The sequence below is a fragment of the Suncus etruscus genome, chromosome 1 (assembly GCF_024139225.1).
Source record: "Suncus etruscus isolate mSunEtr1 chromosome 1, mSunEtr1.pri.cur, whole genome shotgun sequence".
Classification (NCBI taxonomy): Eukaryota; Metazoa; Chordata; class Mammalia; order Eulipotyphla; family Soricidae; genus Suncus; species Suncus etruscus.
In genome coordinates, this window is record NC_064848.1 from 92,747,317 (window position 1) to 92,760,414 (window position 13,098).

Consider the following 13,098-nt stretch of genomic DNA (forward strand, 5'->3'; position numbering starts at 1 on the left):
ACCTTTAACAGGGTGATGTAATGGCAGTGACTGGGACCCCTGTAATGGCAGTTAGACTAGGTCACACCCCCTGTAATTGTCATCTGCACATGAAGTATAAAAAGGAGTCTGGCAGTTATTGGGGGAGTGGCAGGGAAAAAACTGGAGCAGAGCCTGCCAGACTTAAGGGCTGACCCTGGGGGCCTGCTTTCTCTCTCTCTCTCTCTCTCTCTCTCTCTCTCTCTCTCTCTCTCTCTCTCTCTCTCTCTCTCTCTCTCTCTCTCTCCCCCCCCAGCAGTGGGGTATTATTTCAGACTGGAAATAAAAGTCTATAGGTTGCATGGTTATATTGTTTTTACCTCTCTGTTTGGCTCTTCTATTGGGCAGTGGTTCCACATTTCTACACACTTTGGAGTCCCTGGGTGACCACCTCACCCCACCTGGCAGTCAGGTCTCTTGTAGCCTTGCAGCTCACCTTTACAGCAGGCTCTAGGCTTTTACAGTCCCACAATCCTGTCAGACGTAATATTTGAGCACAGAACCAGAAGTAACCCCTGAGAGCTTTTGGTTGTGCCTCCCAAATAAATAATTTAAAAAGAAAGAAGTAGGGGCTGGAGCTATGGTGCAGTGGTAGGGCATTTGCCTTGCACGCGGCTGACCCAGGACGGACCTTGGTTAGATCCCTGGTATCCCATATGATCCCCCGAGAACATCACCAGGTGTGCCTCCCCCCCAAAAGAAGCAGTCATACCATTAAAATAAAAGTCTGATTTCATTAGAATCTTGCCCAGATTCTCTCCGCACAACTCAACATGTACTCTCACTTAGAGAAAGTCTCATACACTGTACCTGAGCTTTTGTGGCCTATGTGCCTGACTTTTTGCTATTAATCTTACCTTATCTTACTCCACTTCCACTTACATGTTTGTAGGAGATGCCAGTAATGTCAGATCCTGAGAGATTTAGCAACCTAGCCTAGGCAGGCTTAGGGTGGTGTGAAAGACGGCCAATAGGAGTGAACTGAATCAAACTTACTGGAGTGACTGCAGTGAGAAGACTCTCTATAACCAAGGGAGCAGGAGTATTTAAAAAGTTATACAGCCAATAGCATTTACCTGCTTGCAGGAAGATTGAACTAAGGGAAGAGAAGGTCCTTAAAGGTCAGGTGTACGTGCAGAGTGAACCTGTGAACATGACATATGTGACTTGAAAGTACATGAGGTGTTCTTCATTGTTATAAACAAATATTTGCTCTAATAGGCACTCATCTCCCTGCCACCCAGGGTGCCTCCTTTGAGGACCTACAGAGTAGAGCCTGACTTGCTAGAGTGGAATCTCAATCCGTCCAAAACTATCTCTGAAGGGCCCCTGTTACACATGTTCTTACACTAATCTCCTTTTTCCTGCACATACTGCTAAATTTCATCTTAGAATTGTAATTTTGTGGGGCTGGAGCTGTAGCGCAGACAATCCCCAGCGTCCCATATGTTTCCCGAGCCAGGAGCTATTTCTGAGTGCATAGCCAGGAGTAATCCCCAAGAGTGTCATAGGGTGTGGCCCAAACTAAAAAAAAAATGTTAATTTTGTTACTCTTTCCATAATTTATTTGCCCAGATGTTTCTAATTTCATAATGAGATTTTCTATAAAAAAATAACAAGTCTGTCTTCACCAATACTCTACATCACATTCACACTGTATTTGATGCCTTTTCAGTTGATAAACTTACTTATTAATATTTACCTTCAAATTTCAACTCAGTTTGTTTAAAATTCCCTCAAATTAAGTTTTTTTTAATTGTTCAATCCAAAAACACAAAATAAAATCTAGAAATTACTAGCACTCCTTCAATATTTGAAGAATGGATGAAAGTTGAAGGGAATTGGAATGTTGACTAGAGAAGTGTATACTGAGGTTCAGGAGAAGGAAAGTATTCTGGCTAAGAGGATCTTTGGAAGGACAGAGCTGCTGGTTTACCGAGTGAACAAAATTTATTCCAGTCTTTCTTTCTTTCTTTCTTTCTTTCTTTCTTTCTTTCTTTCTTTCTTTCTTTCTTTCTTTCTTTCTTTCTTTCTTTCTTTCTTTCTTTCTTTCTTTCTTTCTTTCTTTCTTTCTTTCTTTCTTTCTTTCTTTCTTTTCTTTCTTTCTTTCTTTCTTTCTTTCTTTCTTTCTTTCTTTCTTTCTTTCTTTCTTTCTTTCTTTCTTTCTTTCTTTCTTTCTTTCTTTCTTTCTTTCTTTCTTTCTTTCTTTCTTTCTTTCTTTTCTTTCTTTTCTTTCTTTCTTTTCTTTTTTTTTTTTTTTTTTGGTTTTTGGGCCACACCCGGCGGTGCTCAGGGGTTACTCCTGGCTGTCCGCTCAGAAATAGCTCCTGGCAGGCACGGGGGACCATATGGGACACCGGGATTCGAACCAACCACCTTTGGTCCTAGATCGGCTGCTTGCAAGGCAAACGCCGCTGTGCTATCTCTCCGGGCCCAATTTATTCCTGTCTTAAGATAAAAAAGTTAGGGGCCGGCGAGGTGGTGCTAGAGGTAAGGTGTCTGTCTGCCTTGCAAGCGCTAGCCAAGGAAAGATGGCGACCGCGGTTCGATCCCCTGGCGTCTCATATGGTCCCCCAAGCCAGGGGAAATTTCTGAGCGCTTAGCCAGGAGTAACACCTGAGCATCAAATGGGTGTGGCCCGAAAAACGAAAAAAAAAAAAGATAAAAAAGTTAAGGACAGAAGGACAGAAAAGATACTGACCTAGCAGTTATTAAACATGTCACTTGTGTATATTTATGTGTGTTTGTGTGTGGATAGGGGAATAATACAATAATAGAGGAAGAAAATGTTAAAGCAGGAAAAAGAGTGAGCTTAAAGATAGTAAAATATTATATTTGAAATTTGCGACAGTACTTTAAACTAGTGTCAAAGTTATTAAGTTATTATTTTTAATAGCATAAGTTATTATCTCTAATAAATGTAAGTGGTATATGATAGAGAAGTGAGGGGCATCGGTATAGGGAAGTAGACACAAAAGAAGTTGACATATTTTATTCCTGAAACCCAATCTTTAATAAATTTATAATTCACATTGACTGAATAAAATTATTTTAAATTTTTTTCTACACTATTAAAGTGTTTTAAGCAGAGGTTTTGTTGACTTGATTTACATGAGTGTGTATCTAAAATCAAATCATATGTCTAAATACACTGAGAATATATGGTTAGAAGCAGAGTATATGCTGACACATAGTCATACCTTAAGCTATTTCTTCAGGAAATCAGAAGATGAATATATGGTTTGTGTTCAGTGGTTCTCAATAAAGGCAATATCTAGATATATTGTTTTTTATCATTCCAATTGATTCAGTGGCAGGAGAAAATTGCTAATGTCATCTAGTGTGTAGAAACTGAGTATGTTATAGAACTTCCCATAGAGCACAGGAACTATACAAAGAGTTAAATCCCAATGCAATGTAGTGATGTTATGGTTGAAAAATTATTTTAAAGGAAAAATGAGGTATAATTTCTGAATGTGATGTTAAAGTAGATATGGGGAGTAAGGGAGAGAGGTAGTTATGGGAGTTTCCTAAATGTGGGGTTTACTTAACTAAACAATTAACATACTAAAGCCTTCCATCTATATATACTCATTAATTCTGGTTCAGCTAATAACTGTCTTTGGCATTAACTATATGAAAAAAATAGACTGGTAAACCACATTTGTACTTTGTGATTGGGGCGTGGGCATTTAGAATACATTTGGACATATTATATATGTGTGTGTGTGTGTGCGCGTGTGTAGGCATTTGGAATAGAACATAATATATATGTATATATATTTGGGCTGCAAAAATATATATTGTAGATCTAATATTTCATAGATGGTTTGAGCCCATGTTTCTTGAGATTTACTCCTGGCTCTGCTCCCAGGGATCACTCCTGGAGGCGCTTAGGGGACCATATATGGTGCAGGTGATTAAACTTGAATTGGTGTCATACAAGGCACACACCCTACCTGCTATTATGGTAGTATTGTAAAACATAGGAATGACATTTAGTTTGCTGACTAATCAAAGTAAATAAGAAAGGAATAAAAGGAGAGAGGCAAGACTGGGGCGGGATTTACAAACAGCTATTTTCTAGATATAATATTTACATAACAGATTTATGTGATACTATTTTTAGTGCATAATTGATCTGACTAGCTACTAAATATATCCTTTAAAATGTTAGCAGTATACTACAAGAATTGAAATGTCCAATTAGTGAGTGGCTATGTTTAAGTAATAAAATATTCTATCATATTTTTATGAGCCCAAAGCACAAGTACATGCAAGTTTTCTTCATATTCTTTATGTCTTTATATTGACAAAGAAAGCCCAAGTTAACTGTATTGTATTATGGATCAGACATTAAGACACTGCAATATTCTTATTTATTCATATATTTTACTTGAAAACTAGAAGAGAAACTGGAAATAAGGGGTCAGGATTTAGCTTTCTGATAACAAGTTGAGTTTCCAGCAGTGTAATCACTGCATCAGTCTTCTTTTGAGGTCTTCTGAGGTTATTTGAGATTCTTAATCCAATTTTTTATATGTTGAACCCGCAGAAGTGGAACCTAATATACTTTTTCTATGTATTCTTGTACTTACTTGAATTTGTGCAAAGCATACTATACAGAATTTCAGTAATGTCTAATTATATGCACGTCAATCAAAGTTATCTGGGTACTAGTTCTTTCTCTTCTCCTGCTGCAGAGTTCACAGCATGAATAGAGTAGTGAAAAAATTATAAAATTAAAATATTTTCATTTTATATCATACTGTTTTTAAACTAAAATCTCTAATATGAATAAAAGATGGAATTAGTTCTTCCTGTCACATAATTTATTTATTATTTTCTTTTGCAAAGCAAGTTGAGAACTTATTCAGATTGGTATTAAGATTGTTTCTGTCTAGTGAACATTTCTATATTTGCTATTATCCATTGCAAAGTTGGGACGTGACATACATTTTCAAGGACATTTATTTCTGCTGGAAATAAAATCAGGCCTTTGTTTATTCAGCACTGAATATCTTTATTCTTATTTGGACTGACTTCTAAATCTTTTATTTTCCTTCTTTAAATTTTGTAATACACTTCTATGCTCTTTTTAACATTTACTCCAGTTTACAGATGAAACACAACTATATGTTCATTGCAATCTTTGTTATGGATTTGATTCATTTATTTTCTTTATGCTTACTTAGGTTAATAAAACACTGTTCTTTTCAGATATTCTTAAAGTAATAGGATCAATAATTTGATTTTTGAACTATGTGTATCTCATCTATCCCTTTCTTATCAACATGCATTTATAATGTTAGTTTATTTACTTTAAGGAAACATATTTACTTCTAAAGCTTCTTCAGTTCAAAAAGAAAGTCAGTATTTATATAAATCTAAAAATTCTAAAAATATCACCTTCCAACTTATTTTTTAAATGAGAAAACAAGAAATAGTAACTCATATTTCTATAAATTATATATTCACAATACACATCAACATACATTGTTTTGAGGGATTTTTTTCAGTGATTTTGTTATTCAGACTGCAAAGGAACTATTAAACATATTTACCAATGACAACTAAGTTATAGAGAATCTGAGATTTGCTACAACTACTTACTGAATGTTAGTGTTGAATCTGGAATGAAACGTTAGGCCCTTATTCGTTGCCTTTCTACAAAAATCACACTGACTTTACACTATATTGGATAGTATCCCCACCTGTTTCCACTCCAGTTGTTTCCTGTTTCCACTCCTGTTTCTACTACTGATGTGTTACCTTGAGATGGCTCTCATTGCCTTTGGGTTTACCTAAGTAATTATGAATCTGGATTTGTAAGTAACTCTCTTCACTATGACACAATTTCTATAATTCCAATATCTTTTTACATTCTAAAAGAAGCTTGACAGCATAATCTTAGCATTTAGTGAAATAAGTCACTGCATGAGTATATTGAAAACTATATAATACTCTGTGTCCTGAAAAAATTTCCCTGTGATTATCCATAATCTGATATCTCTATTTGTTTTATTCTAAGAGACTTTGCTTTTTTATTCTATATGTTGCCAGGAAACTTCTAAAGGCATCTCTCATAATGTTTTGGAGGGAAGTCGCCTCCTAGATTAGCGCTTGCAAAGCAGATGCCCTACAGCTTGGACACAACTCCAGCCCCATATTTCCATTTTTTCAGAAGCTGAATCAGAAAAATTCAATCTGGAGCTGTTTGTTTCCAATATCTTGACTTCTCTTAAAGCCATCCTGGAAATAAATGAGTGGAGAGATAAACTGACACCTGTTGGCATCATTTTATATTAATCTGAACAAACAGTCCCAAATTCTTCATGTGCTAGTTAAAATGACCAAACTGAGTTATACAAATCAATAATTTCACTTTTCTAAAAATAGATTAGACTTTAAAAGTCTAAAGAGACTCTATTTTTATTTATACAAAAAGGTCATCTAGACTATATATGCTTAACGTTTATGAATTATCATTTTATTTATTTTTTATTTTATAATTTTAAAAGGTCTCCTTCAGTTTTGAGAGGGGCCCCTCTGTAATCAGGGGTCACAGAGCTCATTCCTTGTTATTCTTTCTAGCTGCACCAGGTTCAATGAGAGAATCTAAGGATATAGAGATGTTTAGTCCCTGATGAGTTTAGTTAGAGAAATAACTACATTTTGAACTTTCCTTATAATGAGAATGTATGAGGGAAATGGAGAGCCTGTTTAGAGTACAGGCGGGGGTCGGGTGGGTAGGAGGGAGACTTGGACATTGGTGATGGGAATGTTGCACTGGTGATGGGTGGTGTTCTTTACATGACTGAAACCCAAAAACAATCATGTATGTAATCAAGGTGTTTAAATAAAAAAATGTATTAAAAAAAAAAAGAGATGTTTAGTCCCTGCTGTGCCTAGTATTACCAGGGAAACCCACAAAGTTCTTTGCCTTCAGAGCTCCATTCAGTAATGTTTGTTTCTTCAGGGCTGTACCCAGCGATGCTCAAGGGTCATGTAGTGCTGGGAATAAAAGTAGGATAGTCACCCTTAATTTATGTTCTATCTCTCTGGCCCCAGATTGTTATTTTAAATACCCTGTAGAGATTTAGCAAAAAAAAAAATCCATTTGGGGCTGATATTTCCAGATTAAATATGTTGTTTTCTTTAAAAGGATAATTTATATTTTGTAAATAAAATATATATTAGCATATATTATTTCACATAGTGTAGTGGTTTCTAGAAGATGCTTTAGTTATGGTCAGTTACATATTATAATTCAACAAATAATTATTGTTTTGATAGTAAGCTAAATTAGAAAATGAAACATCATCTTCCCACAATAACTTCAGTAATTTATTTGGTAGAAAAGATACATTGTTAGGGCCAGAACAATAGTGTATTTGCCTAGAATGATGCCATCCTGGGTTCAATCCTCTCTATTCAGTATGGTCCTCTGAGCCCTGCAAGGAGTGATTATTGATCTTAGAGATAGAAGTAAGACCTGAGCACCCTGGCTATAGAACAAAACCCCAAAATATAAAAATAAGTCTTATAATTGTGTAATGATAGCAAATATATGTTAAATATTTAAAATAATATAAAATGAATTTTATATGTATTGAGTCCATGAAAATGTTAACAAAAGAACAAAGGCACCATTTGTTTAAATGTGTCTTTCTATGAATGGGTCAAATATTTATGATATGGGAGAGTGGAAAGAGTGAGCTCTTTCTGTGAAGTAAAGCATTAGGCAGGGCAAGGAAATTGTAGCTATTGAGCAGATAGTAACTTAACAGGATAAACTCTAATAGAGTGCATGAAAACAGCAAAAACAACAATATAGAAACTCTGCTGTAATTTTTTAAATTTTTTAAAAATTTTGGGGCAGGAGAGATACCATGGAGGTAAGGCATTTGCCTTGCATGCAGAAGGACGGTGGTTAGAATCCCGGCATCCCTTAAGGTCCCCCGAGCCTGCCAGGAGTGATTTCTGAGCTTAGAGCCAGGAGTAATGCCTGAGTGCTGCTGGGTGTGACCCAAAAACCAAAAAAAAATTTTTTTAATTTTAACATGTTTTCATAGTTGATTTGCAGTAATCTGCTGTTATTTTTGAGGGCAACACTGGAACAAAGGTCCTTTGATTTTTGTTTTTTTAGTGAAAAACAATGCTATATCCAAAGCATTAAATAAATACTTTACATAAATTGTCACTTAATAATTGTAAGTTTGAAGTATATACAATGTTTTCTACATTTAATGCAAACTTGAATACATTTACCAAGCTTGTAGGTAAATGTGGAAGAAGCAATTCACCTCAATATACCCCTGAAGCCCACCAGTTTGTCTAGTAATTTGATTCATTCTCTATAAGAACTAGCAAATTAACTATGCTGCACTACATAATTAAGTGAATATTTATATGTTTGGCGAATTTAGCATTCAGTTATTACTTGGAAATTATGAGAATGATTGGATTTAAAGCACTTGAGTAGTCTCTTTTAATATGAGGTAATTGTTCTTTTTATAGACTCCAAGCAAGAGAGTGAAATTTTATAAACTAGATATAAGCACCAATTATAAAGACTTTCACTATTGTTATGGATTGGGTTAATGTACTTGTATTACTTTTATTTAATCCCCCCACAATAAACTATGGTGGAAATGTAATTGCGGTCCTCTTATTAGGTGAAATCATACATCAATGCACTAACAGAATTTAAAGTATGGCTAAGAAGCATGGCAAAATGTATTATAAATGTACATAAAAAGTTACCTGGGAAGTGATAAGGCATCTTGAAAAAATTATTACACAACTGTTTTGAGGCATTGTATAACTGATTTCAAGTGAATGATGTCAGATAAATATGAAGGGCAGTGAGTTCAGGGGTAGAAAATAATTGTAGGTGCTGGTATTTTCTGGAAATATTTCATGAAGGTATTAAACTAAGGTATGAATTCACATTGTAAAATTTTTCTAAAATTAAGAAGATCAAAAACAGACACAAGGAAGCATGGTTTGTGCCCTGGGGAACAGTTATTCTTAAGAGAAAAATTAGAGATGAAATCATACAAATGTATCAGTACCAGGTTCAGGAGGAACTGAAAGGAAAACTAAGACATGTGACTTTTATGTGGAATAGATTATTGAGAGAGGTTGGTATAAAGAAGTGAGAACAGAGAAGATTTTTATTAAAAGAATTAAAATATGTGCTTGCTTCAGCAGCATATATACTAAAATTGGAACGATACAAAGAAGATTAACATGGCCCCTGCGCAAGGATGACTTGCAAATTTGTGAAGCGTTCCATATTTAAAAAAAAAGAGTTAAAATATAAGGAGAAGGAGACAAAATTCCATTATTTGGTATATAAAATGCTGGGAAAATTAAATGAAATAAACAAGGAAAATAAGGTGATTAGGTTTAGTCAAAGCTATATTGGTTATAGAGGCAAGAGGAAACATTTTAAATAATCAGTTAAAACAGCCATTTAAGGAAACAGTATAGATTTCCATTCCCATCAGAATTTCTATTAGATTATAGTTACTTATAGTTAATTTTAGTTACTGTCAGTGAATTCTAGTTACTTTTTAATTGTGATAATGATATAGCCATAAGATAAAGTATATCTTATTAAGATTTATTTTAATAAGATACATAAAATACATGCTGAAAAGACCCACTGTATCTATCCATTCAGTTCAAATTACTTGACAACTATATACATATATGTGTTTTGTGTCTATATCTATATCCATATATATTTTACCTTTAGATATTTATATAAATATATTCTATATTAATGATGACTGTATATTTCTATACCTGGATAGATTCAGAAATAGATATATTTCATATTTATTTAAATATAATATATATGTTAAAATTATGGGATTAAATCTAAGAATTCTTTGCAATTTTTTGTATGTAGAAGAATTTTATAATAATAACTGAGTCACAGGAAAGGGGAGAAATAGGTCAGGCCTTGGAGCATAAAACAGAAGCAATATGGGTGGAAAAGAATGAGCAGATGTTCAGAGATAATTGGTAGCACTGGGTGAATTTTTTAACTCAAAGCATCAGAGGATACTTAAAAAAATTTTTTTTATGGAATCATCATGAGATACAGAGTTAAAAGGTTGCTAATGTTTCAGTCATACAATGTTACAACACCTATCCCTTCACCAGTTTTGTTTTCTCACTACTAATTTTCCCATTTTCCGACTGTTCTCTCCATATCCCCCCCTCCCCCAGCCTGCTTCTATGGCAGATACTCACTACTCTGTTTTTCTCTCTTTTTTCTTTTAGGGATTGTGGTTTGCTATACTGTTGCAATCACTTTACTTCCTATCAGCAACTAGTTCTTTTCCAGAGTGATCATGTTGACATAATAATGGGAAATTACATATATGTATATATTATATATTACAAATGAGTGCTATCATTCTTTTTTTTTTTGGTTTTTGGGCCACACCTGGTGACTCTCAGAGGTTATTTCTGAGTGCTCTTGGCTCGGGGGACCATATGGGACCTTGGGGGATTGAACCACGGTTCCTCCTAGGTCAGTAGCGTGCAAGGCAAACGCCCTTATGCTTGTACCACCACTCCAGCCCTGAGTGCTATCAGTCTATGCCTGTCCCTCTCCCTCTGACTCATTCTATTCAGTATGAAGCTCTTGGGTTTATTTATAAGCAAATTTCATAACTCTACTTTTCCTAACAGCTACATAGTATGATCATGAACTGGTGAGTGGCAAAAATAACTAAACTACATATGCACAGAGGATACTATTAAGCATGAAGGCTGGCATTAAATCCTTAATTGGATCTTGGTCACTTTTTTGTTTTGTTTTGTTTTGTTTTCTTTTGGGGCCACACTCAGTAGTACTCAGTGAGTACTCCTGGCTCTAAGCTCAGAAATAACTCATGGCAGTCTTAGGGGCCATATAGGATGCCAGGGGATCGAACTTGGGTCAGCCACATTCAAGGTAAATGCACCACTCACTGTGCTATGGCTCCAGCCCCCCATGTCGACCATAGTGGGATAGGAAAATCTATAGGGGATATTTTTGGGGAAGAGTATGTATTTAGTTTTAGAAGGGTTTATTTTCTAGTGTATCGGAACTTTTCAAATGAAAACTTATTGGAGGAAGTTTTAGCAAATCATGAGAAAACTAAGGTTAGAGGTGTCACTTTGTTACTTACAGAATGCTGAAATCATGGAGTTGTTAGAAAGTTAGGAGTTTAGAAATATCATAAAGGAAAGCAGGAAGACCAAGAGAAATTTCAATTTAGGTAGCAGAAATAAAAAGTGTGCCAGCACAATAGACAGAGCAGACCAAAAGAAAAGAAAATAGATTGAGCATGCTTTCATAAATGTAATCTATATTCAGAATTAAGAGGCTTATGAGAAGATGTTGAATGGTCAAATGGGAAAGTACAAGCCAAGATCTTGAAGAAAAGAAACTGAGTTAAAGATTTCTCATGAATGTGGATCCAACGTTTCATTGAAGGCATGGCTCCAACTTAGTTAAAGACTTTCCTGGACTTTAATTTTTTATTTAAAAAAGTGTTTGGATGATACCCAATGTTTTCTCTAACACCTATAATTTATTAGTATTTCTAGTAAAAATTATACTTTTTATAGAACTGTTAGTTTTATCTGTCATTTGAGAATTCTGTGTCACAACATTGTTGACCATTGAAACCATATGCACTCAGGAAAAATACTTTATTTTTGGTAAAACAATTAATTGTGGCTCATATTTGAAGGGAAAATGAATATTATATACAAACAATATTTTAAAATAAACAGAATATGATGTGGTTGAATGGCAAAAACACATTTTAGTATCCATTGTCAAAGTTATTTTTAGTATCTTAGCAATCAAACTAGTGACTAGTCACAATTTCCATTAGGAAATTAGGACAAAGATATACTAAAATCTCTTTATCCCTTTCTCTCTTCCATTATAAACATTTTCACATCTGATTAACTCCAGATATGCAGGAAAAGGATTATGTCAATAATATAATTCTGTTTAAATGACAGATGTGGAATGATAAATGTGTTCCCTGGTCAATTAACCTCTGCCAGTGCTCTCAATGTCTAAGTAAAGTGCTTGAAACACAGTATAAAGTATAAAATAAAATTTGTGAGCCACTGGCCTTCAGAGGAGCATAGTGTTACATTAGAAATATAACAAATGGGGCCACAGTGGTAGTACAGAGGTAGGGTGTTTGCCTTGCATGTGGCTGACCCAGGATGGACTCCGATTTGATCCTCATATGGTCCCCCAAGCCAGGAACAGTTTCTGAACGCAGAGCCAGAAAAAACACCTGAGCACTGCTGGGTGTGGCCCAAAATAGGAAAAAAAAGGGGGGGGGGAAGGAAAAAAGAAATATACCAATTACATTTACCTCTGTGGGCACCTATTTCTCAGAACATTCACTAAATTTTGGCTGATTTTCTTTTCTTTTCTTTTCTTTTTATTTTTATTTATTTATTTATTTATTTATTTATTTATTTATTTATTTATTTATTTATTTATTGTTTTTTGGGGGGCCACACCCGGCAGTGCTCAGGGGTCACTTCTGGCTGTCTGCTCAGAAATAGCTCCTGGCAGGCACGGGGGACCATAAGGGACACCAGGATTCGAACCACCACTTTGGTCCTAGGTCGGCTGCTTGCAAGGCAAATGCCGCTGTGCTATCTCTCCGGGCCCGGCCCATGCATTCATGACCTCCCTATGGCACTGGTACACATATTAAAGTTAACGTCCAATTTAAATTTTGTATGTTTTTATTCCTACATTCACAACACTCTTGGGAGTTTCTAATTCTTTTTTATGGTAGTTTTTTCTTCTTCTGAGGGTAACTAGACAACCAATTTTGTGTTTATACTGCCATTTAGTGTCCCAAGACACTTGGATTTCCATCCTTTTCTCTTTAAGTAACCACTAGAGATGAGTTCATGTAGCATGATTTTGATAGTTATGTGCTAACATCATACTTAGTTTTGAGGTTTCAGATCATACACATCAGTGTTTTTTAATTATCTACCTTGCTAGTTCGAAATGCTGCATTGCGT

General features: G+C 35.0%; 1 protein-coding gene and 1 non-coding gene across 2 annotated transcripts in view; both read left to right on the plus strand.

The window, feature by feature from the left end:
• The window catches only part of NXPH1 (neurexophilin 1), a 367,698-nt gene that overhangs the window by 237,658 nt on the left and 116,942 nt on the right, over positions 1-13,098 (plus strand). The gene's annotated exons all lie outside the window — the stretch shown is intronic.
• On the plus strand, positions 9,219-9,325 carry LOC126026988 (U6 spliceosomal RNA). The gene has a single exon (XR_007502173.1). It is a non-coding gene; the product is annotated as a U6 spliceosomal RNA (small nuclear RNA).